Source organism: Oreochromis niloticus, linkage group LG8, assembly GCF_001858045.2.
Source record: "Oreochromis niloticus isolate F11D_XX linkage group LG8, O_niloticus_UMD_NMBU, whole genome shotgun sequence".
In the NCBI taxonomy this organism is placed as follows: domain Eukaryota; kingdom Metazoa; phylum Chordata; class Actinopteri; order Cichliformes; family Cichlidae; genus Oreochromis; species Oreochromis niloticus.
Window position 1 is genome coordinate 7,378,102 of NC_031973.2, and position 27,386 is coordinate 7,405,487.

The window sequence follows — 27,386 nt, forward strand, 5'->3', positions numbered from 1 at the left end:
ATCACCATCGTCGCAATAGTGAAGCACATCCTCTTATGGCTTTTTACTTTAGTACTCTCTGATGTGTAAAAGATGGCATGAATCATGCATCTGATTGTCAAGCCACCAGTCTGGCTTCCACACTCGCAGGTCTGGCTTGATTGCCTTCATGAATCTATATTAAAGGCCTGATGTGTGGCTGAAACCAGTACGTTACGTGGCAGACTGTCCTCCGCAGGGTCTTGAACTCCTCACGATGGCATTGTCAGTGGTTCTGACAGCCGTTCTCTGGCTATTTTGAGTAAATTCACATGCTGTGCTGAAATACAGTGACATTTAAATGGAGACAAGCACAAGAGACTGTGGCTGTGCCTCTCTCTCATGCAGCTCTTTTGTAAGGGAAGCTGTATATTTCAGATCAGTAGGGAGTGGGCAGCGTGATGCGTGGGTCTAACCTCTCCTCCGTCTCTGATCACAACGTCAATATCAGTAAATGGATGTGTGCATTTCTCTTCCCTTTCCTCTGGCTTTTTTTCATTTTCCTGCTATCCCTGTATGGCCTTTTCCTCTTTTTTTCCTCCTTTGTAGACGTTAACAGTAGAAACCCATTTAACCAAGAAAAAACTAAATAATGATGGTATATCGTAATATTAGAGCAGGTGCTCCGTCTTTCCATTGGATACATTATTGTGAATCTGAATCAGTGTCCTTTCTCTTACCCCATGTGTTCATATTCATACCTTGATTAAGGGGACATATAAGTGGCTATGGAGTAACTGACATTTAGCAGCTGGTATCCTTCCTAAAAAAGTCAAATTAGGAGTTGTGTCGGACGCTTTATGTTCAGGGAAACCAACAGGGATGTGAATTTGGCAAGATCATTTATGCACCATATTAGCTGTGTTTGGATTAATAGCTTAATTTACTTGAGTATGTTAAAGGAGTAAGAAGAACAATTTTGAGGGAATCATGAGCATAAACATAAAAAATCTGTATTGGGCAAATAATATGGTGCCACTGAAATGCATGTATTTAATGTCTTTGACTGGATAATTTAGGACAGCAACTGCCATAACTGTAATAACTAGTTTTTAGTTATCAGTTAGTCTAACAATGCACAAAAAATCTCTTGAATTTTCTAATCAACAGTATTACAACCACAATTTGTATTATAATATTGAAATATATTGTTTTTAAAGTAATGTTACTGTTGTGCAAGAATCAAGAAATGCAAAGGAATAAAAGGCAGCTGACACTTTTCATTCAAAAATGAATTAGGAAAATAAATAAAAGCTTGAAAGCACTCTAAAAGCACTTCACATCAGAAAATGAAATAAATATCAAAGAAGGCTTACCACATAACATTTTATGTAGTGCATATATATTATTTTGTTCCCCTCCGTTCCAGTGGTGGATGCTTATAATAAGGATTGGTTAAAAATCAAATAGTTAGCGTAGCATATGTGCAGATAATCCTACTGAGCCAAAAGCTCAGGTGTCTGATTGCTCTAAATGCTTTTACAGTTTCTTCTGTTCTGTTCTGTTGATGTTGATGAAGGTGGGTATTCCTAATATGGTCATCTTAGGCACACAGCTGTGCGTGTTGCAGCCCCTCCCACCTGCAGTGCAAACCTTTTCTCTGTGAGGGGCAGCCAATTAGAAGAAAATTGTATGAAAGAGAAGAAGGGAAGGGGCTGTTCTGAAGGAGTACCTCCATCAAGGCCCAGTATAAAAGATTGCTTATGGCTTATGCACAGATGCTCTAGTAGAGGCAAAGAAAAAATGTATAGAGACAGAGCTTAGCATAATGGAGCCTCTTTGTCTCTCTAAGCTTATTAATTTTGTTTGCTTGCTAACTCAAGTTCCTGCCTATATTTCAGTTTAATTCAGTTTTATTTATACAGCACTTATTCTCAATAAATCCCCTGAAGATGCTTTATATTGTAAGAGAAAGACAACTTCGCAATGGTGGGAAGGAAGAATGCCCCATTACCAGGAAGTAGTCATCTGCTGTGACCAGTTAGAGTTTTAGGCTTTATTATTTTTTGCAGCGGTCAGTAAATCCCATGAAATCCATTCCTGCCTTATATGTTTAGTCTGCATTTGTGTCAAATCTATTTTACTGACAGAAGCCATGACAACTTATTGATTAAATTTACTGGATATCTTTAAAATCTAGTAACAAGTTTCCAGAATATTCAGTGGAACAAAAATGGAATTTAAACATAACCTAATCAGCAGAGAAAATAGCATTTGTGCCTATACATACACTCAAATTCATGAAACAGTACAGAAAAAAGAGCAGGCTGGAGTGAATACTATTATCTAGAAGCTCCTGCTATACCTCAATACACAAGAAAATGTTAAGAATTTTCACAAAGGCATCTTTCAGCTGTACCTCCCTGATGGGTATTGAGCGCTCTGGTGTATTGTATCTCTGTGATACTGGAGCTTTTAGATATATCCATGCTGCGCCTGTCTACAAAGGAAGTGCATGTAGTCTAGAAGAAGTCTCTCCTGTGCGACTAAAATAATAGAAATCGAAGAGGCAATTTGAGAACCGATGTATCAAATATGGATTCGGGAGAAAACACATGTACTGTATGGTGGAGCATAAGCCTCACACCTTTCAGTTTTCTCTTGTTGCTTTTGTAAGATGCTACTGAAAGGAATTTTAAAAATTGATACATCCCATCCTGTTTTTCCACCTTCACTAGCTGTGTAACTAAAAATGTGAGAAAAGTATTCCAGATTTGTGAAAAACCTTAAATAATTGAATTGCAATTATTTTTTGTAGGCATGCTTTGTGAACAAGATGAAATAATGTGATTACCAAAATGTTATATTAATATTAACAATAGAATTGACTGACTCTGCAGCTCCTTCCCTTCAGCTCATTTTTTTATAACACCTTCAGATTATACTGTTGTCAGTTCTCACAGCTTTCACAGTATTGTTTCCAGCTGTTTTCACACCCCAAAAATCAGTGTTAAACCCATAGACTGTATATTAAAGACGGACACAGCTCCATGACGTCACTTACTGCTTTTGTGCTGTGGTTTTGAAGCCTTGAGTTTCATAACTGGGCTCTTACCCTCTTTTGAGTATTTAATTAAAAAGTGACCTTGTGTATGAAAGCATAAACCCTGGGGTTGTCAGCTAATGCTAACAGTAGCTTGCTAGCTTTGCCTGCTAGGTGCATTAGTTAAGGGGGGATAAACAGGCTTGAATACCAAAAGGTCCGAAATGGGTAATTTTTTAAAAATGTACTTTTAATGTATTAATAATTTAAATACAGGTTGTTGTTTTTTTTTTATTATTATTTAACTATTAAATTCAATATCAAATTAAAATCACATTTCCTGCAGGAAATTTTTTCAGTCATTTGCATTATGAGTAGACACAAAAAAGCCAGACCTGCCTTCTCATGTGCTTGACCTCTTCATGTGGGAGACAGACAGAATTGGCAAAAAAATGTATCTATGATGCTAACACATAGCTAGCAGCAGTTCATCCCCAGACCCTGAGAATGGATACCTCAGTACCAGCTGAGGGTTGGGTTGGAGTTAGAGCTTACTCCAGCCGTCATGTGGCAAGAAGGGGGATACGCCCTGGAAAAGCCACCAGCATCTCAGGGCTAATACAAATACACAAGGGTTCACACCTAAGGTCACTTCAGAATCACAAATGAATTTCTCTTTTGCTAACCACTGCACCGCCATGCTGTGGTTAGGATGTTCCTGTAAAGTGTTGTGTTGACTGCTTTTCATCAACTTTGGTGAAGATGTGGAAATTTGCAGGCACGTGAAAAGTTTAGCATCATGCTTTTAACTCATTATTGGGAAGTAAAGAAGTAATGCAACGAGTAGTGTAACGAATTACTTTCTCCGGAGAGTATTTTGTAATACATTACTTAAATGGCCCATATCTGTCACTCAAAGCAGCTACACCCCAAAAATGATGTTTTATAGTCAAATTTACCTCCTGTAGTTGTCACAAAGGGTGAAAATGGCTACAGAGACCATACAGTTTAACATTGGAAGCTATGAGGATTGTTTGGAGTTTGCCTCAAGTGGCCATTTGGGGAACTGCAGTTGTGACACTAATGTATCAGCATCAGTTTTTAGTTTTAAAGGTTGCTGCTTGGTTACGGCCATTGTACGCCAACTGGTTATCACCAACACAAAGACAGGCGACTTAGTAATCAATATTCTGGTACAGTCGTGGCAGATGGAATCAGATAATTCTCAGACTTAATAGAATCTGGACCCACAAAAGGCAACTTGTGTGTTCTGCCTCTTATTGGACAAAAATAATAGTTCAAGTAGGCATACAGTTAGTACCCTTTAAAGTTAATCTGATAATAATTAATGACTGAGCTGAATAGAAAAGGTTAGTTTTGAAAATGACTGGCTTTTAAAGAGTTAAGTCATTTTACCGCGGCTGAATAAGAGAGAGAAGGAGGATGGGGGAGAGTTATCGCTGCCAGAGAGCGAGAAGAGGAGGAGGAAGAGGAGGAGGAGAGGAGAGCATGGGAGTGAGAGAGAGTTGCTTGTCTGCTTGTGTTCGTGGGTATGCGAATGTGTGAGCGTGTGCATGCGCACCTCAGTGAGTGTATGCGTGCTGACACCTGGCGCTCGCCTCACATTGTGGAGAGCTCTCTGCCTGTCTGGGCTGTTCTTTACCTCTCTCTCGCTCCCTCTTTTCCCTTTAATTCCCTCCCCCTATCTTTTGTCCTCTTCTCTTTGCCTTCTTTCTTTCCTGTATTTTGTTTTCACCTCACCGTGCCTTTATTATCTTCTCTCTCTCTGTCTTTTTTTTGTTTAAGCTCTCCCTTACTATGGTGCAGGATTTTTATTGCCTAGGCAGACGGGGGAACGACTGACAAAGGTGAGTCGGATGAATCGTAGGAGACGGATGGTTATATATTGAATAAATGTGGGGATTTCTGTATTCCACTTTGAATTTGGGGAGCAGTGGAAACATGCTTTGGTAAGAGCCACTATTCATCAAGGCTGATTTGTTAATTGTTTCGCAGGGTTTTTGTTATTTCACGGTGCAAGTCTGAGCAGCTCTTGATCTCAGGAAGCCACTGTGTAGGTGTCTCAATGTGTACTTTGGGAGGTGAAGGGTTCAAGTGTGTGATTTAAGAGCAGCATTGAGTGTCTGTTTTTTGACTGGTGTCGGCAGCATGTGTCAAACCCACTCTGAAACTGATTTGTTTGCTCTATTGTGGCTGCTGTGCAGGGTGTCACCTTGACCCGGGCTTCCACGGCAGTCAGTGTCTTGCCGGCATCGTGCCACACCTTAGCCGGGACAGTGTGTGCGTGTGTGTGAGGGAGACTGTGTGCTGTTTATAGATATATGAATACAGAGTGAAAGAGCTGGAGAGGCCAAGGTGTCTGATAGGTGGCTGTAAAAAGAGAACATACTGTATCTTAATGGGAATTCAATGTGGTGTTTTAGCTCATATCTGTCATTCTTTATGTCTTCAGGTTTATTAGTAACAGCAGATATCTCTGCTTGGTGTTTGGTTCCCTCACAATAATGTCACTTCTCTCTGCCATTTTTCTTTCATCCTTCTCCATCCAGTCCTCTTTAGGTATGGGGTTTTTCCATATTTATATATATGAAAAGGATGAAGGGATATTTTTTAGTTATAAATATTTATTAATTATAACAAGGTCTTGAGTAATTTTCAGAGATGTGGATACACAGCAAATAAACCAGAAAAAGAACTAAACCTGAGCACGGAGCCATCAAATAAGTTGTGAGAACAATTTCAACCTCGGTTTTGATCTTACTCAGTACTCAATACCTATTTCAGTACCCTAGGGCAGCGGTCCCCAACCTTTTTTGCGCCACGGATTGGTTTAATGTCAGACGCTATTTTAACGGACCGGCCTTTAAGGTGTCGCGGGTAATTACAACAAAATTAAACGATACGTCCAAGACAAAAACTGTGGTATTTTGTAAATATAATATTAAATGCGAATTCACTGTGTAATTGTGTAGCTTTATTAGCAGTGTCCTCCTGAATTGCACCAACAACATTGAGAGTAACATCCTTCTCTCTGCCCCTTAATGCTCTCTGGTCGCTATGGTAACGTGTAAATATTTCTTTCAAAATAAGACACACAACTACCACATGGGAAAAGACCCAGGGAAACTGAGTTAATGATAAAAAGCCTGAAAACCATGAATTTCACACCTGAGCCTCAACTCTCACAGCCCGGTACCAAACGACTCACAGATATCGGTCCGTGGCCCAGGGGTTGGGGACCGCTGCCCTAGGGGGGGAAAAAAATCACAGAATTAGGAATTTAAAAAAGATTAGAAGAATACAAACATCTTTGAAATCATTGAAAATACCATTTTTAAGTTAGCTGATGTAGAGCAAAACATACAGTAATAACTGTAAGGTGTATATACATGGCAAGTAGTGCAAAAGCCCAAAGATGACTTACTATTAATCTGGTCTCGCCTAGTGCTGTGCTTCTGGTAACTCTGTGCCATATTTTCATTGCTGATCAAATAGAATTGTTAAGGTAGGTTGTCACTGTTTCTGTCCAGTTGCTAGTCTTGGGGTTGGATTGCATCAGGGATCCGCTCTGAGCCCCTTCTTGTTTGCAGTGCTGAGGGTCAGACAGGAGTCTCTGTGTGACTATCTTCGCAGATGATATTGTGATCTGTAGTGAGAGTAGGGAGCAGCTGGAAGAGAGCCCGGAGAGGTGGAGGGATGCTCTGGAGAGAAAAGAAACAAAACTCAGTAGAAGCAACACAGAGTGTTTGTGTGAGTGAGAGGCTGAAAGGTAGCAAGTAGCACAAGTAGTGAAGGTAGATCAGTTTAAAAACCTGGGGTCAACCATCCAAAGCAATGGAGAGTGCACAAGAGAAGTGAAGGAGAGTGCAGTCAGGGTGGAGCGGGTGGAGACAAGTTTCAGGAGTGATTTGTGACAGAATGAATTAGACTAGAGCGAAAGGCAAGGTTTACAAGATGGTAGTGAGACCTGCTATAGAGGGTGCACCAACAGAAAAAGAGGAAGCCAAGCTGGAGGTGGATTTTCATTGGGAGTGAGAGACGGACAACTCCGGTTGGAGATGGAATTAGAAAGGCAAGGCTGATATTTTAGATAGTGCAGAGGAGGGATGGTGGATATATTGGGAAAAGGATGTTAAATATGGGGAAAAGAGGCCACAGAGGAGGCTCATGGATGACATGCAAAGGGTTAGTGTAACAGAAGGGAATGCTATGGAGAGCGTGAGAAGAAGGCAGATTGTCTGCTGTGGTGACCTCTAAGGGGACCAGCCCGAAGAAGAAACCACTAGCTGCTACTTCAATGATAACTTGGCAGACAACTAATGCGGCTTTTGGGTAATTGCTAGTAGTTAAATTGCTTAAGATTTTTACCTCTGAGCTCATGAAATTCCTCCTGAGGTTTTGTTCAGTGTCGCGAACATCAACTATTCCAGCTGATAGGAGACGAAAACAGCACTGTTGGGGTAGGGCCGAAGCTGAAGAGTAGTTAAAGATCAGTTAATTCTATATTTCAAAGTATTTTCTCTGTCAGTTCAGTGATTTATCTGTAAAATATTGGAAGGTATGTTGATGAAAGGCAATAAATCCTTTCCCAAATCAGCCAGACCTACTGTTGTTGTTGTGTGGTTCATTTATCACCCTGTGTGTATGTTTAACTTTAAAGTTCATGTCTACCTTTTGTGTTTTCTGCCTACTGTACCTTTAAAATGGGTGACATGTGATCAGTGCTCTCTCTTATTAAATACGTGTGCTTTGATGTGTGATGTAACGCCACTGCTTGTTTTTCCTGAATCCTAATGAGCAAAATGTTTCACATATTTAACAGTTTTATTCTGGCGTTGGTGGAAGTTCTCTTTATTTAAAGCCAGACTTGTTGCTTCTCTGGAAGACACTCGAGAGTGAGGTAATGAGTTGTTTTGGTTGTGAAATCAGGTGTCCTTTTACGAACTATTGGCATTTTATATTGGAAAAATATTTCAAAGACAGCAGGCCTGCTCTGTACTCATGTACTTCCTCTGTCGCTTTCTGTTGTCGTCCCCCTCACTCTGCCATCATCGCACTTACTGTAGCTCTCTCCTCCTTTCTCACACACCCCGTTACTCTCTCTCCCACCCACTTGGATATTTCTGGAGAACAAAAGGAGAGAGAAGAGAGGGAGATAAAACAGTAGAGCAGGGAAAGACTGAATGTACCAATCCTGCGTAGGCTAATGAGTCTTCACCAGTTCGTCCCCCTCTTTCTCCCATCCCCCTCTGTCTCAATTTATCCACATCATCTCATAACCAAACTTGTCCACCTCACGCCTTTCAGGTGCTCCCACCTTAAAGTAATTTCCTTCTTCATCTTTGTCTTCTCCATTCATCACTGCTACTTCTCCCTGGGCTCTTTTCATCAATCCAAATGCGCTAACATTTTTCATCACAGCTTCTTTTTACAGCCGTCCTGCTGCTCCTCCGTCCTTTTCATTCCTTCTGGAGTGGTTATTTTCTTACTCCCCCTCATCTTCCTTTTTGTCGAGTCCCACTCATTCCACCCATTCATCATCCATTTGTATTCATTATTACAGGGGCTAACCGTTTGCCATCGTTCCTCGTCACTTTCCGTCCTGCTTTTTCCACAGATTTATTCATCTTTTTTTACTTACCACACACTGGCACATATATAGCCGTTAAATCCTTTGTGAACAAATCAGACTGCTGGATTGTGTGTTTGGCTGTGTGAAATGTGAAATAACATGTTTCCCCCCTCCATTTAAAGTTCTGATGCCATACAGGACTTATCAGCTCCCCTTCTGCAATAGCATCCTGTTGTTTTTGCCAGTCGGGAAACTGGGCTTTTATTGTGGCTCTTGATGTGGATGGGCTCATTACTGCTGTTCAGCGCAGTCTGCCTTTGAATAGCAGGAAGTGCCCTTGCTAGCTGAACATACTGAGGGATATTGTGCTGCTTTGCATCACATGATAAAGACAGCGAAACACAACACTGGTTCACTTCACAGGAGGACCAAGGCGTGGACTATCCCCACGCCAGCTGCATGTCCATATGCGTCTCCCCGACTGCGTCTGTTTGATTGCAGTTATGGTGCCATCTTTGAATTCAAACCTACAGTCTGTCTATAACTGTGCTTGTCAGTCTGACTGTCTGCTGCCCCTCCTTCGTCTTTCTCTCCAATCTGTGGCAGCCATGAATGCCATGCTCAATAAATGTAACTCCTGCTGACACTTACTGGAAGGGCAGATTTATCAGGCCTTCGGATGAACTTATCTGCTTTGACAGGTCTAATGATTGTGCAAGTTGCATATAAAGACACGTTATGCCTGCATCCTCACATGTGCTCAATTAATCTACAAGTTAATTGAAATGTTTTTATTATTAATTTAAAATTATTGAACAAAAATGCCAATATTTTCTGCTTTGAGGGTCTTAAATGTCAGTTGCTCTTCTTCTATTGTAATTACTGTATTTTTTATTTCAATTTTAAATAAATTAACAATTAAAAGATGTAAAACTGTAAAATTTGATAAGTTGGCTTGGTTGCAGAGGCATAGAGACCAGTTGGCAACCTCCTGGTGACCACAGGTTGCTAGGTAAAAATCTGTATTCCTACTTTTGATTGCTTCGGTCTGTAGGGATGAATGTATCTCAATAAATGGAAGGTTGGTGGTTTGATCTCTGGCTGCTCCAGTCTGGATGCCAAATACCCTTGGGCAAGATGCTAACCAAGTTTCTCTCTCACGCATCCATCAGAGCATGAATATGTGTGAATCTTAGATAGAAAGCACTTAAAGTGCAGTGGATGGGTGAATAAGGCAAGTTGTATAAAGCAATTTCAGTACTCATGTATAGTAGAAAAGCGTTCTATAAGAACCAGTCTGTTTACCATTTATCATTTGGTGGTCGGTGGTTGCGTAGATCGCGTCTTGTCTCTAAACAGTTGTCAACTGGCTGCTGAGCTTTAGTGAAACTGGATATGCATGAATACTGGAAATGCATTCTTGCTTAAGCAGGTAGAAAGACTTTAGCACTTTGACGTCTCTCAAGTCATCTGCCATTGTTGTTTTCATGAACTCCTCGATCTGTAAGAAACTGTGATGACATCTTATAGACCACAAAATAAAATATGTAGCAGCTGATAATGATATTTCACTTTTGGAAAAGCAAAATAATCCAAACACACGATCAGAGCAAGCTAAAATCCTTCAACAGCAGCCTTGTACTCATAGATTAGTGCTAAACAATGAGACCTACACCCAAACAGTATTAAGTGCCCAGTTGGAAGCGGTGCATAAAAAATTGATGTCAGACCAGTCTGCTAGATATGCCAAAAGCAATATTTGTATCTCCCTCACAGACGCACACTGACCCACATCCTGGAGTTTGTAGCATTGTCTAACTGCACCTCCTCCCCCTCCCCAGCATTATTGTAATGACTTTGGAAAAACAACAGTTTTATTTTAAATGATCTTCTGGCCCTAGGATTATTTAAATCAGTACAGTATTCTGGTTTTGTCCACACGTTTGACAGTTATGTTGCCTGAAATTTAAAACGTTACCTCTGTCACTGAACTCTGTTTACCACCATAGGTGTATCTCTTTGTAAGATAAAATAAGAAAAACAACTAATAAAAATTGTAACAATGGTAACATTACAGTAAAGGACATGTATAAATATAGGTCAATGAAATAAAGACTTCAGTGTCTTTAAAAAAAATATATAAACAAAAGTAGAACATATAAGATGACAGAAGAAATAAAATTTAACATTACTGTGACAATTATAGTTAAGCCAGTAAACAAGACAATGAAAAATATAAATAAAAATCAATAGGAAACATAAACAATTATTTTTTTAATATATATAGATAACAAATAATGCATTAAATGCTATATTTGGAACAAAGAAATATAATTAGTAGAAACAAAATAAACGATAAAATGCAAAAATATAAAAGTAAAAGTGAACCTAATATGAAATAAATCCATAGCATAAGGTCATAACATCCCCCAGATTAAATGCCATGGCCTCAAATTTCTGTCAATATATCTATATATAGAAATATAAGCTGAGAGGTGGGTTCTGTTAGCATATGTGCATATTAATGTTTGAACACTAAATATAGCCCACATCAGCACACATAGGGTTTAATAGAGTCTAGCTTTCATGTTGATGATGAGACATCCAGCCACATGCTGTAGCCTACTTTCGTCCTACTACGTGTAAGCTTTGCTGTTGGCTCTTCAATCCCCCAGTCTGTTTTATATTTAATGTGTACTTCATTATTTAGGTCTTCTTGTTTGCAGTTGTAGACCTATCTCCAATGCAACTAAGGGTATAATCTTTGTGCGTGTGTGTGTGTGTGGGGTATATGTAGTTCTTCCCTCTCCTATCATCGCAATGACACTGAGAGCAGAGTGAATTATTGCATCGCTGTGGGCAAACATACGATAAGAATAACAGAGCGCTGTGGAAGAGGGTGCAGTAGCAAGGACAGCCTGTGCCGTCTTTCTGTTTCACCTCCCTCCACCCTCATTGCTTCATCTGTTACTATGGCCACACAGTCAATGGCCACCTTGCTTTGTTTCTGCATCTTTTCCTCTCTTTTCATTTTCTTTCGCTAATTGTTACCCTGCCCAACAGGTTGAAAGCTATCTCTCCTTTTTCCAAAATGGAGAGAAAACAAAATGACGCTTCACTCGTCTGCCGTCGTCCCTTTTCAGTCCAACATCAAACAACCTCTTTAGTCCTGTTTTTGTGTTTCTGGCCATTTTAGACATGCTGTATGCTAGGTTGTTTTTTTTTTTGTACCTGTTATTTGTTCGGCATTTACCTGGTGTTCCACCAGCAGAAGTGCACTCTGTGGCTGAGGCCCAAATAAAAAGGTATAAAATCACTATAACTAAAAAAGTAATTGCATTCTGTTATTGAGAGTAGTTCCTATCCTGCAAATGGGATTCTGTGTTTGTGCTTGTTGTTCTTTTGAAAGTTTTACGGTGGTGCAGGATCCCTCAATTAGTTGAAATTCTATGAAAGCATGACTCATTTTCCGGCTATTGCTCTTCAAAATGAAAATCACCAAATGGCCACTCAACAAAATAATTATTCATAATGCATGTAGACAGTGCATGGAGAGCAAAATAACCTGTATGACTCCATGAGAGAAGCTATTGAGGATGGCTGCAGCTCAGGAGGTAGGGAGGGTCATTTGAAGCTCAGTCATTTTAATTTTGGCTCATACAGTCTGCATATAGATGTGGTTTTGGGGGGGCAAGATACTGAACACCATTCATTGGTGTTTGTGTGTGTGATTAAATAAAAAGTGCTTAAAGGCATAGAAGAAAACACTGCATGAATGTGTGTATGGATGGGTGAAGGTAGTTTGTAGTGTTGAAAAAACACTGTAAGTACCAGTTTCTTTACCAGAGGAGTTTAAATGGGCCACTTTATTATGTACATCTTGCTAGTACTGAGTTGGACCCCTGGTTGCCTTTGGAGCTGCTGTAATTCATTGTGGCACAGATTCAACAAGGTGCTGGAAACATCCATATTGACATGACAACACTACACAGTTTGCTACAGATTTGCTGGCTGTACTTAAAAATGCATATCTCCCGTGTCACCAAATCTCCATTTGATTGAGATTTGGTGACTCTGTGTAGCATTTGAGCACAGTGAACCCAATGTTCTGTTCAAGAAACCAGTTTGAGATGGTTTGTGCTTTATGACATGGTGGGCTATCCCAGGGGTGGGCAATCTCAGTCCACGAGGGCCGGTGTCCCTGCAGGTTTTAGATGTGTCCTCGAACCAACACAGCTGATTTAAATGGCTAAATTAGCTCCTCAACATGTCCTGAAGTTCTCCAGAGGCCTGGTAACGAACTAATCATGTGATTCAGGTGTGGTGACCCAAGGTGAGATCTAAAACCTGCAGGGACACCGGCCCTCGTGGACTGAGATTGCCCACCCCTGGGCTATCCAGTTATCAGAAAATGGGGAAACTATTGTCATAAAGCAGGGGTGTCCAACTCCAGGCCTCGAGGGCCGGTGTCCTGCAGGTTTTACATGTCACCCTGGGTCAACACACCTGAATCAAATGATTAGTTCATTGCCAGGCCTCATTTAGCCATTTGAATCAGCTGTGTTGGGTCAAAGACACATATAAAACCTGCAGGACACCGGCCCCTGAAGCTTGGAGTTGGGCACCCCTGTCATAAAGGGAATAACATGGTCAATAATAGTATTTAGGTAGACTGTGCTATTTAAATGATGCTCAGTTGTTACGAAAGCGACCTAAGCATGCCAAGACAATATCCCCAACACCATTATACCACCAGCAGCCTGAACCTTTGCTGCAAGCCAGAATGGATTGATCCTGTCATGTTATAAGCAGAAACACAATTAATTAGACCTGGCAATGTTTGTCCAATCTTCTGTTTTTAATTGTAGCCTCAGTTTTCAAGCCTAAGCTGACAGGAGTGACATCCATGTGGGCCACTGCTGTAGCCCATCTGTTTCGATGATTAATGGGCTCTTCTGCGTACCTTGGTTGTAATGAGTGGTTGTTTGGGTTATTGTTCCCTTCCTATCAGCAAGAAGCAGTCTGGCCATTCTCCTCTGACCTACGGCACCAACAAGGCATTTTCTCCCACTGAATTGCTGCTCACTGGATATTTCCTTTTTTCAGACCACCTTCTGCAAACCCTAGACATGGCTCTGTGGGAAAATCAGTAAATCATCACCAGTTTCTGAAATACTCTGAACGACCAGCCTGTCTAACACCCTGAACCATGTTCGAAGTGACCTAAATCACCTTTCATCTCCATTCTCATGCTCTGTTTGAATTTCAGCAGGTTGTCTTGCCCATGTCAGAATGCCTAAATGAAGTGAGTTGCTGTCGTGTGATTGGCTGATGGAATATTCATGTTAATGAGGAGTTGAACAGATGTACGTAATAAAGTGTGTATTAAACCGCAGCCTTGAGCTGTGTTATCAACACTGAATATTGCGCTGGTCATCTGAATTTTATTAAATTTATATTTTATCACAAGCCGTGTTCCCTCTGCATTTTAAAATGGCGTATAATTTCAGGTCATTGCATTTTCATTTGAGAAATCTAATTTTATTCTCTCTGAAAAGGCAGAGGTAGACAGGAAAAATAATTGGTGCTCCAGGCAAACTAATGCGTACCTTTTCAATAAGTGATGTCTGCACAGTTGCTTACAAAATAAAATGGGCAGTTTCTCCTCGTCTGGTGTTGTGTTTCAGCATTTTCTTTGGCAGAATTGTTGATTTTGAACTTTTAGGAATCCATTACGTCTTCATTCTCCGTGGAGCTGGCAAAATGCAAGATGAGGGTATGTTACAAACTTCTCTGCACATTCCTGGTTTTGCTGTGAAGCTTACAAATCCCCACACTGCAGACAGGGCCCCTAAGCAATGTGAAAAAGGTTCAAATTTAGCAGTGTTCCTCTTTAAGCTGCTGTATGGTAATGACTGTCATTCAAGAGTAATTTCGATAGGCTGTAAATATCTCCCATCATAATGAAGAAGCACTAACTGCAGCGGGAGCTCTTCTCTCTAACCTCTCTGCGTGAATTCATCACGATCCATAGCGTTTCTCATTAAACACTCTTCGTCGGTGCAGAGAGCGGCATCTGCAACCCTAGCAGGAGTCGCAGACACCCCTCCTCTCGCTGTGGACAGCCCGAGGTCAAAGGAAACTAGAGGTGATGCTGCTCTTAGTGCTGCACTGGAACAACAAACAACAACAAATCAGGTTTCCTCAGCAGCCGCTTCAGTAGGTTCTCTCAACAATCCTAAAATAATTGATCACCAAATTGATTGATCTACAGTTTTCTGAGCCATGTCACTGTAAGTTATTGCACAGCTTGTGTACAGTTTAAAACAATAACAAAGGCATGTTTGTCATAGAAATATGGGTTATTATTTCAAAAGCAGGCCTCCCATTTCTTACTGTATTTTATCAGTGGCTAGCAGACTAACCATAATTAAGCTTAAGACTTATGTTGTGTCCGTGCTTCCATACTTAAAGCCCTATCTACATATAAAGTAATTTGCTCATCACTCATTGTTCTGATGTTATTGTTTGATTGCTAGTGGAGCTTTGTAGTGCCTGCTTATCCAACCCGACTGATTTTTCTGATTTTAGTTGTGCTTTTTTTGCTACTGTGCTTGTCACTGCTGGTACGCGTAACCCACTAGTAGTCAGTCTCCTTCAGGGTGGCAACAAGGTTTGTCATTAAATGCTCCTTTTTGTGAGGAGGCGCAGTTTGTTTTGCTTTTTTTGGACTTTCATCCATTCACATGCTGCTGCAAAAGCAACAGAGCTGTGATACCAAGTACTTCCTGGACATCAGAAACTGCTTTAGTTTGTCCGCACCTGAGGGTGCTTTATTCTACAGAAAGGAGGAACTGGGAATCAAACTGCAAACCTCACACTGAATCTTTTGATAAGTAGTCAAAAAACTACAGAATAAAATAGGATTTGAAGTAATATTTTGGAGTTTTGGACTGTTGGTCAGACAAAACAATAATCTAAGGACATCGCCTTTGGCTCAGTCTTAGAAAATATAATGTGGATTTCATTTTTTGTCATTTTCTGATCGACTCGGGGGGGTGGGAGTGACTGACCGCTTGGCTCAACCTGCTAATACTAAAGGTTCAATTAAAATTGACTGGAATAGTGATGGAAAGAACACGGGACAGTGGGCAATTAAACTAGGGTAGGTGGTACCGGTGGGATGCCTGCTCTTCATTTTTCGTGGTCCATTCGCTCGTCGAGGATAAGAAATGAAAAGAAACAAAAGCATTACTCTTCAGTGAAACACCTCAAGGCAGACTAGAAGCCATCAACTGTTTTTCATTTCGCTGCTCATCCTTTTTTGTTCTCGCCGAGTCTCAAAGCAGCCAAAGCAAAACCTTTATAACACTTCCATTTCCGTTTGGTTTATTTTTGCTGTATGCTTTTCACTTCTCTGCTCTGTGATGTAACCCCAGTGGTGTGTCAGACTAAAGGTAGGAGATGCTTCATGTGGTCTCTCTCTCTCTCTCTCTCTCTCTTTTTTCCAGACTTGTATTCATTTTCTTTTATTTATTTATTTATGTATTTAAAACGAAGACCTCCCACTCAGTGCTGCGACGCAGCTTTTCTCGGCATCGGATGGCAGTGTGGGAGTCGGGGCATATCACTCTCTTTCGTTCTCGCTCTCTCTCTTTTTTTTCCCACTCACTGTCTCTTGGTTACACGCATACACACTCTCCCTGCTTCCTCCATCATAACACCTCCATCCATCCAGGACACTGCTGAGTCGTGGTGCTGTCAGCCAGAGCCTGACGCACTCAGCCACTCAAATATGCGTCACTTCTCTGGCCTGGCGCCACCACCGTGCTGCTCGCTGTCCTCCAGATACACCTCGGTGGCCAGGGTCACAGGCTTTGGGCTTTTCTGGAAGGTGGGAGGAGGCATGTGTTATTTTAAGCCAAAAAACTTTTTTTTGTTTTTTGTGTCTGTCTTTTTGTTAGAGACGATTACAGGTCATGCTCGAGGTAAACACACACATTACCATACTGATGTATTTTGGTTAGAGCCTCATCAGTGCTTGATTTTTAAGTTTGATGGCAAAGTAACCTTCCTCTTTTTACTAAAACAAATGCCTAACCCCGACTGAGCCTTACAAGAGTAAGCATTTATTTTTGAGATCTGCTTAAATACAAATGGAAACTTATAAAATGTCTTACATCAGCTTTGTACTCATTACTCATTTCCTATTTAAAGCATCTGTAATCAAAAGCAGAACCAGATACACTGGTCGACATGTGTTCCTACTCATCTATGGCCACGAGCTGTGAGTGCTGATTGCGGATACAGATGGCAGAAATCAGAATCCTTCCTTGTAGTCAGGGTGAAGAGCTCGGTCATCCAGGATCAGCTCAGAGTAGAGTCACTGCTACTTCATAATAAAAGAAGCCAGTCAAGGTGATGCGGCTATCTTCACTAGGATGCCTCCTGGGTGAGGTGAGGTGTTTTGGGCATATCCAACTGAGAGTAGGCCCCAGGGCAGACCCAGGATGGTGTAGAGATTATATCGCTTGGCTGGCTTGGGAACTCCTTGGTGTTCCGCCTAGGTGGAGAAGGCGGATGGGGAGAGGGAGGCTTGAGAGTGTCTGCATAGACCTGGACATGGATAAGTGGCAGGAAATGGATGGTTGGATGGTGTTCATAAGCAATAATGGGAAAGTATGTTCTTGTTGTTGAACCTATGGAGAACTATCACCTGCAAATTGGCTCCCCTCAGCTCCCTCAAACTTACCTGTAAGTTTCATCTTATTGTTCAGCTTGCTGCAATTTCTCGGCATGGGTTTAATCCCATCTATCACTATGTTGGGCTTCCTGCATCTTTTTTCAGTGAAGGTTAAAAAAAATCTACTCTACAGCACCTGCTCATCACAAAATGGCAAACACACAGAAAACAGAAAAGCCTGATATTTCCCTCAGCAGTTGTTAGAGACCAAAAACAGAACTGAAATGGAATATTGGACTTAATTTACCATGTGGCCAAAAATATCACTCCAATTGAGCGTTAATGTTCCACATTACAGCAATTGGCCACAGTATTTAAGATGCGTGCTTAATGTTTTGTAGGTGCCCTTTTGTGCTGCCAACATAGTTCTGAAGCCTCTGGGCTGTCCTGTGGTGTCTGACACCATCATGTTGGCAGCGGAGCCTTTGAATCCTGTTGGCTGTGGGGCAAGGCCTCCACGGATCAGCTTATTGTGGATGCTCATATTTACATACATTTAGGCTTATTAGAGGCTGTCTAGTATTTCAGACTGCATGAAGACTGAGTTTCTTTTACATTTAAGTTATTGTGTAATGAGGACAAGCAGCATCTACACCAATCAAGCATCTGGTGATGACAGTCTATATAGTCATTAAAACTTTGAACAGGAAGTTGATAAGATTACATCATCATCGCATTCTTAAGAATTTAAATATGCTACATTTTGATCATTACATTTGCTATACTTAAACAACATGATGAGACTCTAAGCAGGTTATAAATGACTTCCAAGAGATTAGAAGTCATTTCTAACCTGCAGAATTTGTGGCATAAACTGTGTGATTCTTAAAGGCCCTTGTAGGGATGAGTGTTATAGACTAATATAGTTTTAAATGTGTTGTGGTTGATCATATGGTGACGTGTTATTTCTTAAGATTAAATATTTTACCTTTATTTTTCAAGAAAACTGTAGAGCAGACAGGAAAGGAAGAAGACAGAGCATGGGGAATTACACACAGAAAGTGGCCCGGGGCAGCCTGGGTTACCTGCAGCCCAGTGAGCTATACTGGTGCCCAGATACGGGGGTGGTGGTGGTCTCACTCTATTTCTGCTACAATGAAGCAGCCAAAAGAGAATTTATGTGTATTTTTTCTCTACGTATTGCTAACCTCAATAGCACATGCTACTGTATTAAAGGTGTAAAATAAATATGTACTAAGATGTAGTTGGTTAATACAAATTAAACAAGTCAAACAGTACAAGGCTTCATGTCAATCTACATAACTTAAAACTAGCATGTGCCACAGTACAATATGTTTGAGCACTTGGAAAACTCACGTCCTCAATTGCACTGATAGAGGTTACAAATAAAAACTTATTAGGTGATAGATCTGGCTTATAAAGTCAATATAAAATGTGGGATAATTTGTATAAAAATTAGTCCATTTTGTGGGTACGCTGCAGTGCTAGACAACATGATGATGCCATAATATATGATACAGATAAGAACCTTCCTGGGGCCTAAGGTGTACCTGGGTGTCAGGAGTAAGCAGACAAACAGATTTCATTAATTTTACCTACTAAGATATCCCCCAAAAATGTCAAAGGCTGATTTGATAAATATGTATTTGTTCAGCTTTTGGTTAATTTATGAAGCCAAGATGGCTAAAAAGTTTTGAGGCTAGAATAGCATGCTGAAGTTGTGCAGCTCCACCTACCATTTTCTTTTCAAGATAAGATTTCATATAAAAATTGGTTACCATTAGCCCAGCACTTCTCCAAAATAACTCTAGCTGTGTTGTGTAATACAGGTCGTTGTAGCTGGGAACACAGGTGAGGCATAAAAAAGTGCAGCAGTAGTAGTATCAGCTAAAAAAAAGCCCTGCATTTGAATTTGTCATAGCCCCTGGGTAATCAACAGTTATATAACAACAGGACACAGAGAGATACTCCTGTAGTGCTTTGGGCATGACTGGGTTATAAGGATATTTCTTCTTTATTGCATCTGCTGCTGCTTGGTAAATTGGAAGATGCCTCTGATTTACAGCATGCCCTCAGCAGGTAAACCAATATGTAGGAACAACAAATGAGGGGGAAGCAACAAGCAGCAAGGATTAATCTGCATTACTTGTAGTGCTCTTAGCTTGGAAATGAAGTTCTCTTTGTTTTCCTTTGGTACTTTTAAAAAAGGAAATTGGGCCCAATTTACAAATAATAACAACCGCCAGAGTTACAATGTAAAAAAGCATTAAAGTATTCCAGACTGCATAAAATGGGAGGAAAAGGAGAAATTAAAGTAAGACCAGAATAAAGGAAGTGGTAAAGCTTTGAAAAGGTTTTATAAATTTATATGAAAAAATCCTGTCCGTAACTGGAATCGGAGGAAGCTTTGTCCAGACTGTTAAAACAGTAAAAGCTCAGTCACTGCTTTGCTTTAAGGCTGGATTTTTGAACCTGTGGCAGCAGTTGATCCCCAGATCTGAAAATCTGAGTGCAATATAAAGTGTTAGTAGTTCCGACATATATAAAGTGCAGGCAAATCATGTAGTAATTTAAAAGGAATCAGTAAAATCTTAAATCTTATTTTTCAGTGAGTTGTGTGAAGACTGAAGAGATGCGTTCCCAGCTCTTTAATCATGCATACAATATGTTGCAATAGTAATTGGAAGAAGATGAGGGTGTGGATGGATGTTGACAATATTAGTATCTATATCTATATCTAATCTATAAATAGAAAGACTGAGGTGCTTCTTGAAACTGAGCTGTTGATCAAAGCGTATTCCCAAATTTAAGATTGCTTTTGGTAACCATTAGAAATCATTAGTACCAATAACAAGGAATTTATCTGAGTTCAGCTGCAAGAAATTAAAGTCACCTTTAATGCAGTGAAGCAGGAAAATAAATTTTTGTGTTTTTTTCCCTAATGTATAATTGACAGTCATCATTACTGGGAGATTATATGTCCAAGAGACAACAGAGATAGATAAAACAAAACAGGTCCAAGGACTGATCCCAGTGGGACCCCGCATGCACTGTTTCATGTTTAGGACACATGAAAACAAGGATGTTACATGGATGTCATCTTTTTTGGGAAAACAATGTGTTGACAAGAGCATAGTCACTCAATTAAAGAAGAAGTAAGCTGTAAAAATAGGTTTTCATGATGAGTATTTTTCATCAACTCTGTATAAAAGATCGATGCAGCTGCTGAGCTGGGTCTTGCCACAAGAATCGCTATTACTATTTATTAGCAGTGCTTTTGATCAGACCACAAAGAGAGTGCTGATAAGGACACACTATGCCTTTTATGTGTAGATAGATTTCCCCTTTTTGTGAAATATGTTACTTGAGTAGAATTGATACGATACTGCTGATGTCCAAATTCTCTATAGTCCCAAAACTGCAGGCTTAAATATAGATGTAATTTAAAAAATGCATAAAGTCTACTGCGCAGCCTACAGATCCACTTTGTGCATTCAGTACTAAGACTGTACGTTTTCTGTTTTTTAAACATTTAGTTTTTGCAGCATTATTCTCATCAGTAGGCAGTAATCATGAGAAACATTCAGAAGTGTCTACTACCCACACAGTACACCACTTTTCTTGCTCACAAGCTGGCTAGCTTGCCTTTTTCTCCCTTTAGCCTTCTTGCTTGTAAAACAGAGCGATCTGCACATTAAATCAGAGCTGATATGGGCATTGTCCTAAACACAGTTAACAGCTTGTGAAACTCCTGGTCCGCACTCTAAGGCCCCTTCTTACCTACAATGTACTGTTCCCACAAACACTATTTCCTCTGCTGGGAGTCTTCATATCTGGTGCAGTTTGTCCTCCCTTGATATAAGACTGCTTAAGAGCTGACAGGATTGTCTTTTGCCCTGTCACTGCAGGTAATAGAGCCAGTGACAAACAGTTCAGTGCACCTCGCTCTGTGCCTCATCCCTCCTCTCGTATTGCTTTAAAATCACCACAAGGTTGAGGCATTGAGCAGCACAGCCTTAATGGTGTTTACCAAAGATTCTAGTGGATGTAATCTTGTTAATGTGTATGTGTTTAAGGAGGGACAGGTGTCAGTGCCAGCTAGGTGGCTAACGTTAAAGTGAACTAAGGTATGCATGTATGAAAATATATGGGTTTTGTGGTTTTTTAGGTCTCATTTTTCAGATTATTGCTCAATTAATCGGTGTCAGAATAAGAAAATGGCCATTATAATTTCTATGAGGTCATAAAAAACTTTGCAAAATGCATAGATATTAGGTTCATGATGCTGTTTATCATCTAAAGCTAACAAATCTTTAAGTAGAAAAGCTGGAAGTGGATAAAATTAAGCATTTTTTTCTCAAACAACCTATTAATCCTGTGGTCTCAAAAGATTTGATAAAATCACACCTACACAGTCCTGATGAGCTAAGCCTTCTGACTGTAATCTCTTTTTACATTTACAACATAAACATGAATACTTTACATTTATCGAGTTAGTATTTCATCTTGAGAAATGCCCACAGTTTGAAAGCAAGTGTCCAAATGTACTGCTGTGTATGTCTGCTGGTGTATTTTTGTTCTCTATATGATTTTGTGGTCCTGCTGCGTTTCCCTCAATCATCTGTGGTTTGTCAAAACGAATGTTAGAATAGCTGATTCAGAAGTGGGCTTCCATACTTATCCAGCTGGAGGTAGTTATATTTCAGATTATTATAGCTATGGCTTATAGCAGTGGAAAGTAAGAGGTGACACTTATGATTTCTGTACAAATTAAGCAATTAAACTGGGATGTGAGGAAGTTTTTGGCGCCCTCACTAGTTTCGTTTGAGAAATACTAGTCAGTGAAACTAGTTAATCACTTGTTATTAAAGTAGAGTGACGGCTAACTGTCAGTTTAAAGATGTTATTTAGCTACCCTTCGCTACAAAGCACTTGTTTCTCTGTCAAGTTGTAGATATTAGGTGGAAAATACAACCACGGCCATTTCATTAGGTATACCTAATGAAATGGCCAACTGCTTGTCAACCCGTCTCAAGGGTTTACACTGAATGGTTTGAAAAAGAATGGAAAATATCCAGTGAGCAGCAATTCTCTCGGAGAAAATGGCTCGTTAATGAACAGTGTTTAACCTTCACATTTGCATTTTTTTCTGCCTAAGATGTTATTCAGTAGTCTGATTTGAATTTTCCTTTTTATTCAACTATCTTAGTCTTTGTTGAAATCTAAATGAACATCGATTCAAGCATGCCATGTAAAGATTTTTTTGGTCTTTCAGTATAAAATGTGTGCTTCTGTTGTGCATAGCAGTGCATGTACAGTAAGTGCGTGTGTGTGGTGTGTCTGTTGGGATTTGGATGTGGTTCCCTAATGTTTCACTTTGGCAGGATGTCAGAACAGTCCACTTCCTGTGGTAGACCAGGATTGGCTCACTACAGCAGTGGACAGAGGTCATTTGAGAAGCCTTCTTACAGTACGTGTGTGTGCGCACGCATGCATGTGTGTGTGATCCTATGCATTTTCATGTTAGCGTACACTGAGGCTGGCACTAATGAAGATACCCACCAACTTTACAAGTGAGCAGATGTCTGTGCTCACATATGGCTCCCTGCAGCACACTGTGGTGTTGTGATTCATTAAGTTGCTCCACTTTGTTGTGAATCTGATTAAATCTGCCCTAAATGAAAGTCAAACCTGAGGAGCACAGAGTTTTTCTGGGACTCGCACACTGTAGCATATGGCCTGAAATGATTTAATGATTAATTGATCACTTTAGCCATCAACAAGAGGACGAGTATCTCACTCAGCTATTTTGAGTGTTTGAGGTATAAATAGCTATTTGGACCAACACAGGTATAAAATTGGTTTCAAACTGAAAAGCACAGCAGACAAGTAGCTGTGGTTTCAACATCAAGCTTCAAATGCAAGCTTTTCCAAAACATGCTAATGCAGAAGAAACACACCACACCATTTATCACTCATTTTAAAAGGGCAACAGGAGGATGATTTGGCTGTGTGATGGCCACAAGGCCAAATAAATTTAAAAAGCAAACGGGCACACAAATTGGATCAAAAAGTGTCCAAAACATTATGAACACTTGGGAAGATGGTGTTGATCACCTTTGAAAAGGAAATGTGATCAGAAACAAAACTTTGGAATGATCCTGATTCGTGATCAAATGCTAAAATAAAGGTAGATACCATGACTGTGTTCGATAATAGGAGAAAGAACATTTACACACACTCGATGCAAAGAGAACTCAAGGAACTGGGACTGAACAGCTGTGTAGCTTTAAGAAAGCCACTTGTCAGTAAGGCTAATTGGGCGGGGGGGGGAGCTTCACTTTGCTGAGGAGCATAAAGATTAGACTTTACAGCAATGAAAAAAGGTCACGTGGACTGCTGAGTCCACATTTACCTTCAAGAGTGAAGGGTGCACCAGGGAAAGGCCTTGACTATACTTCGCATGTTAGCAAGGCCACTAGGTTCTGCTTGGGATGTAAATTTCACCATGAGCTTGGTGAGCATGAGGGACTGCACAGACTCATCCACAGAGACTTTACATTACAATGAAGCAAATGTGCATGCGCCACATGGGGGGGAATTCAAGCAGGCTTCAAAGAAGTGCAGGATGTCTCCAGCTGTTCCTGTTCGTGTTCATGTCTCTGTAGTACTCACTATTTTCTGATATGGGGATGCTTCAGTTGAAAAGGTCAAAGTTCAGCAACATTGAGGTCAGCTGACCACATGACCACCAAATGGCAAGATTTTTCCATCAGTGGATTTTTTTTTCATATTCAAAGATGACAATGCCAGGAGTCAGTTGTATTAAACTGTGAAAGAGTGGTTCAGTCCAGACCTTAACCCCAGTGAGAACCTGTGGGATGTGTGGAGAATACTTTCCAAAGTGGTCCATCTCTTACATCATCAGTACAAGACCTTAGTGAAAAATGAATACAACTCTGGACAGAAATGAACGTAGTGGCATTGCATAAACTTATTTAAGTGTGCCGTCATCAAAATAAATTAGATATTAGTGTGTGACCTTATAAAGAATTAAATAAGTAGCCAGTGATTTTTATTTTTAGGGCCATAACACAGCCGTAGTAGTTAAACTGGGTCTAGTGCTCAGTTGGATGGTAATGATAGTACGGTTCATGCTGAATGTCTGCCAAAAAAATGTGTCCTACTTGTGCAGTTAGTGCTAAAACCATTCGCTGATTAATAAATTATATGTTTATTTGACTGGCAGAAACTTAATAGACAGCAATTTTCACAATCACTTGACTCATTTATTCAGCAAATGCCAAATGTTCACTTTATCCAGCCTCTTGAGTGCTTGGATTTCCTGCAGGTTTCTCATTTGCAACACTCCAATTTGAATGTTTTCTAATATCATAGTTGGTACGACCAACTCATTTTATAGAGCTAACCATTAATAATTCAGTCAACAGAACCTTTAGTTAAGGACCTTCAGCATGCATAGACCTCTGCAACTTTATGATTCCCCATGGTGCATTTGAGTTTTGTTTAAATACGAGGCCTTTGAGCAATCATATCCCAGCGTCCTCTCTGGTGACATCATCTGTTGTAGCTTGGCAGTCGCATTTGTTGCTCTCTACAGGCACGCAGCACTGATTCACTTCTTGGCATTTGCATTTTTGAAATGTGAAGTTTATTATTTCTAACACTATGAATTGGTCTCTGTTTTGGAAAATTAGGACAAGATGGTGTAATTTATGATGTGTTAAATAGATTTCAGGATGTTTTATTATCCTCGCTCGCATATAGTCTGTCTTTCTGATGAAGTACGGGAGTAACACATTTGAAACAGAGACCACAATATGAATATTCCATCTTACTATACCCACTAGTCCAGTGAAAGCTAGAGTAGTCATAGATTGTTGACGTACCACGCAAAGTGGAAATATATTAAATGGACTGGTACAATCCCTATTTTAGTTCTTTTTACATGCTGAAAGGACAACACAGGTAGTTTGGGATGCTGGTGAAGTCACTCTGATTAGTACAACACCCTCTCTTTTTCTTTTCTTTTTGTTATTCATCCTCTCTAAACAAAGCAACTGATAAATGAACTAAATTGACATATGAACTACATTGTGGCTGGATATAGGATTGTGATCTGTGATGGACTGGTGACCCATCCAGGGTGTACCTCATGCCTTAAAACAGCTGGGATAGACTACAGATTCCCTATCTATCACTGAACTGGGATTAGAAAATGAAGGGATGGATGATTTATCGTTTAGCTCTCAAGAAAGAAACCTCTCATTGGATTCCAGGATAATTCAAGCAAGTGTCATTTCTTGAACCGAACTTGCAGAACTGTTTACGATTGTGTGTTCTGTGTTTCGAATGCCATTTTTGTGCATTCAGGGGAAAAATAAAATGATGAAATAGGGCAAAGCATTCCAGCCTCCTTTACTTCTAACTTATCATTTTGATATATGGTGATGGGGAAAATACTTTGGCACAGAGAGTAACTGGTGTTTAATTAGTGCACTATTTTACTTTCTCTTGAGAAACTTTGGGACTGACAACAAGCTGGCTACACAGCAACACTGGAGTCCCACAGAAGCAGTAAGCAAAGGTAAGAAGAAAAGGCATGGAGGAACTGAGCAAAGCAATGAATCACTGTGTTGTCAGTGAGTGAAGTCATTGAGCTGAAGGATGCGATTCTCTGGGCTCCAAGTATCCGGGGTGTTTCTCACTTACACAGCTCAGGTACAATTTTATTCTCTCTCCTTTGCTGGCTGTTGTTATTTTGCAGTGTCCCTTAAGTGAATGACAGGGATTGATTGCACTTTTGGGGTGAGTCTATTGGCTCCATTTATGTTCAACCTGATTGATTAGTCACAGAAAAATAACCAAATCTGTAGTACTTTAATTCATTTTCTTCCACTTAATCACATGGTGGTTGAACCCCCCCCAGGGAGAACTTAAACTTTCTGCCAAATATTCTTCTTTAAACATCAGTATTTATAGTAATCACTCTTTCACAGTACCTGTAAAAGATACCTCATTTAGGATCAAATGTTACACTGAACTGAAAACGCCAGCAGGTCCAAGAAAGTCAGGCTTGATGATAACGATAGCTGCTGCTCCATGGAATAACTATCAGATGTCACACTGACTTCTTCCATAATGATTCTTTGTCCACATTTGAAATTGGCTTGCTCCTTTGACACCACAACACAGAACAGTTGCATTACAGTGGCAAAGAAATTGCCAACATGGAGAGTGCACCATCATACTGTATCTTTGTTTCGGAAATGGCTTTTTTCCCCCCGTTCAGTGACAGCAGTGATTTGATTTTACAGTTGAGTAGGATATGCTGCAGAGCACATATTGACTCGGTTTCATTCTCACTACCAGCTGGCAGATGTTCTATGAGAACCTCAAATGATGTCCACTGTCTGTCTTTGCAGGTTTTAATGAAAATATCTCTATTTCCATCAGCCATGGGTCCTCCCCTTTCATGTTCCCTGCCTAATAAGCCATTGATCTGTGTGGCTGGACATCATACTGAAATCACGGGTAACGAGAGCACTTCTTAGAAGAAAGGTTTCTTTTGAATAGAGGTGACACAAAGATATGTTTCTCAGTCCTAAAACTGTAATAGAGAGAAGGAGGCTCCAAAAACCTCAGTAACAGAGTGATTTAAAGGCTTAACATAGATTTGTTATTTAGTGGGTGACTGTAATTTCTGTCAGACCATTTTAGCCCAAAGAGGATTGTTGTTCCTTCAGCAGTAATATATATTTCGAAGTATAGCCCTGTTCTGGGAACTCCCTGCCCTTTCATGTGCATATGTGGAAAACCTAAAAGCAGGGAAAGCACCAGCAAGACCCCTGCACATACCCGAGTAGGCATCAGTTACAACAGACATGGCATAGATTAAGTCAGAAACTGTATGAAGTAGAGGAGCTAGAGTGGAGGTGGGTTTGCAAAGTGGCTTGCAGGGGCAGCAGGAATTTTATCAAGGGTCAAGCAGCTTTAGTGGTATGAAATCCAATAAGATAAGCAGAAGAGAATCAGTTCATCTGCTGGGACTTGGCTTTATGGCCTGG

The 27,386-nt window shown here is 40.3% G+C and overlaps 1 protein-coding gene and 1 long non-coding RNA gene across 8 annotated transcripts in view; one reads left to right on the forward strand and one right to left on the reverse strand.

Moving 5' to 3' along the window:
- Positions 1–27,386, forward strand: part of tanc2b (tetratricopeptide repeat, ankyrin repeat and coiled-coil containing 2b) — a 163,547-nt gene that overhangs the window by 52,250 nt on the left and 83,911 nt on the right. The window contains exon 1 of one of the 7 annotated variants that reach the window (XM_025909855.1): positions 4,541–4,869. The exons of the other annotated variants lie outside the window; for them this stretch is intronic. The gene's annotated coding sequence lies outside the window, so the exon portion shown is untranslated. Of the gene's footprint in view, positions 1–4,540; positions 4,870–27,386 lie in introns of those variants that run through there. 7 annotated transcript variants of the gene reach the window in all.
- Positions 6,211–27,386, reverse strand: part of LOC112847695 (uncharacterized) — a 41,361-nt gene continuing 20,185 nt past the window's right edge. Inside the window, exons 3-4 of the long non-coding RNA XR_003221420.1 lie at positions 6,447–6,723; positions 6,211–6,269 (exon numbers count right to left, since the gene is read on the reverse strand). This is a non-coding gene — a long non-coding RNA (uncharacterized LOC112847695). The remainder of the gene's footprint in view (positions 6,270–6,446; positions 6,724–27,386) is intronic.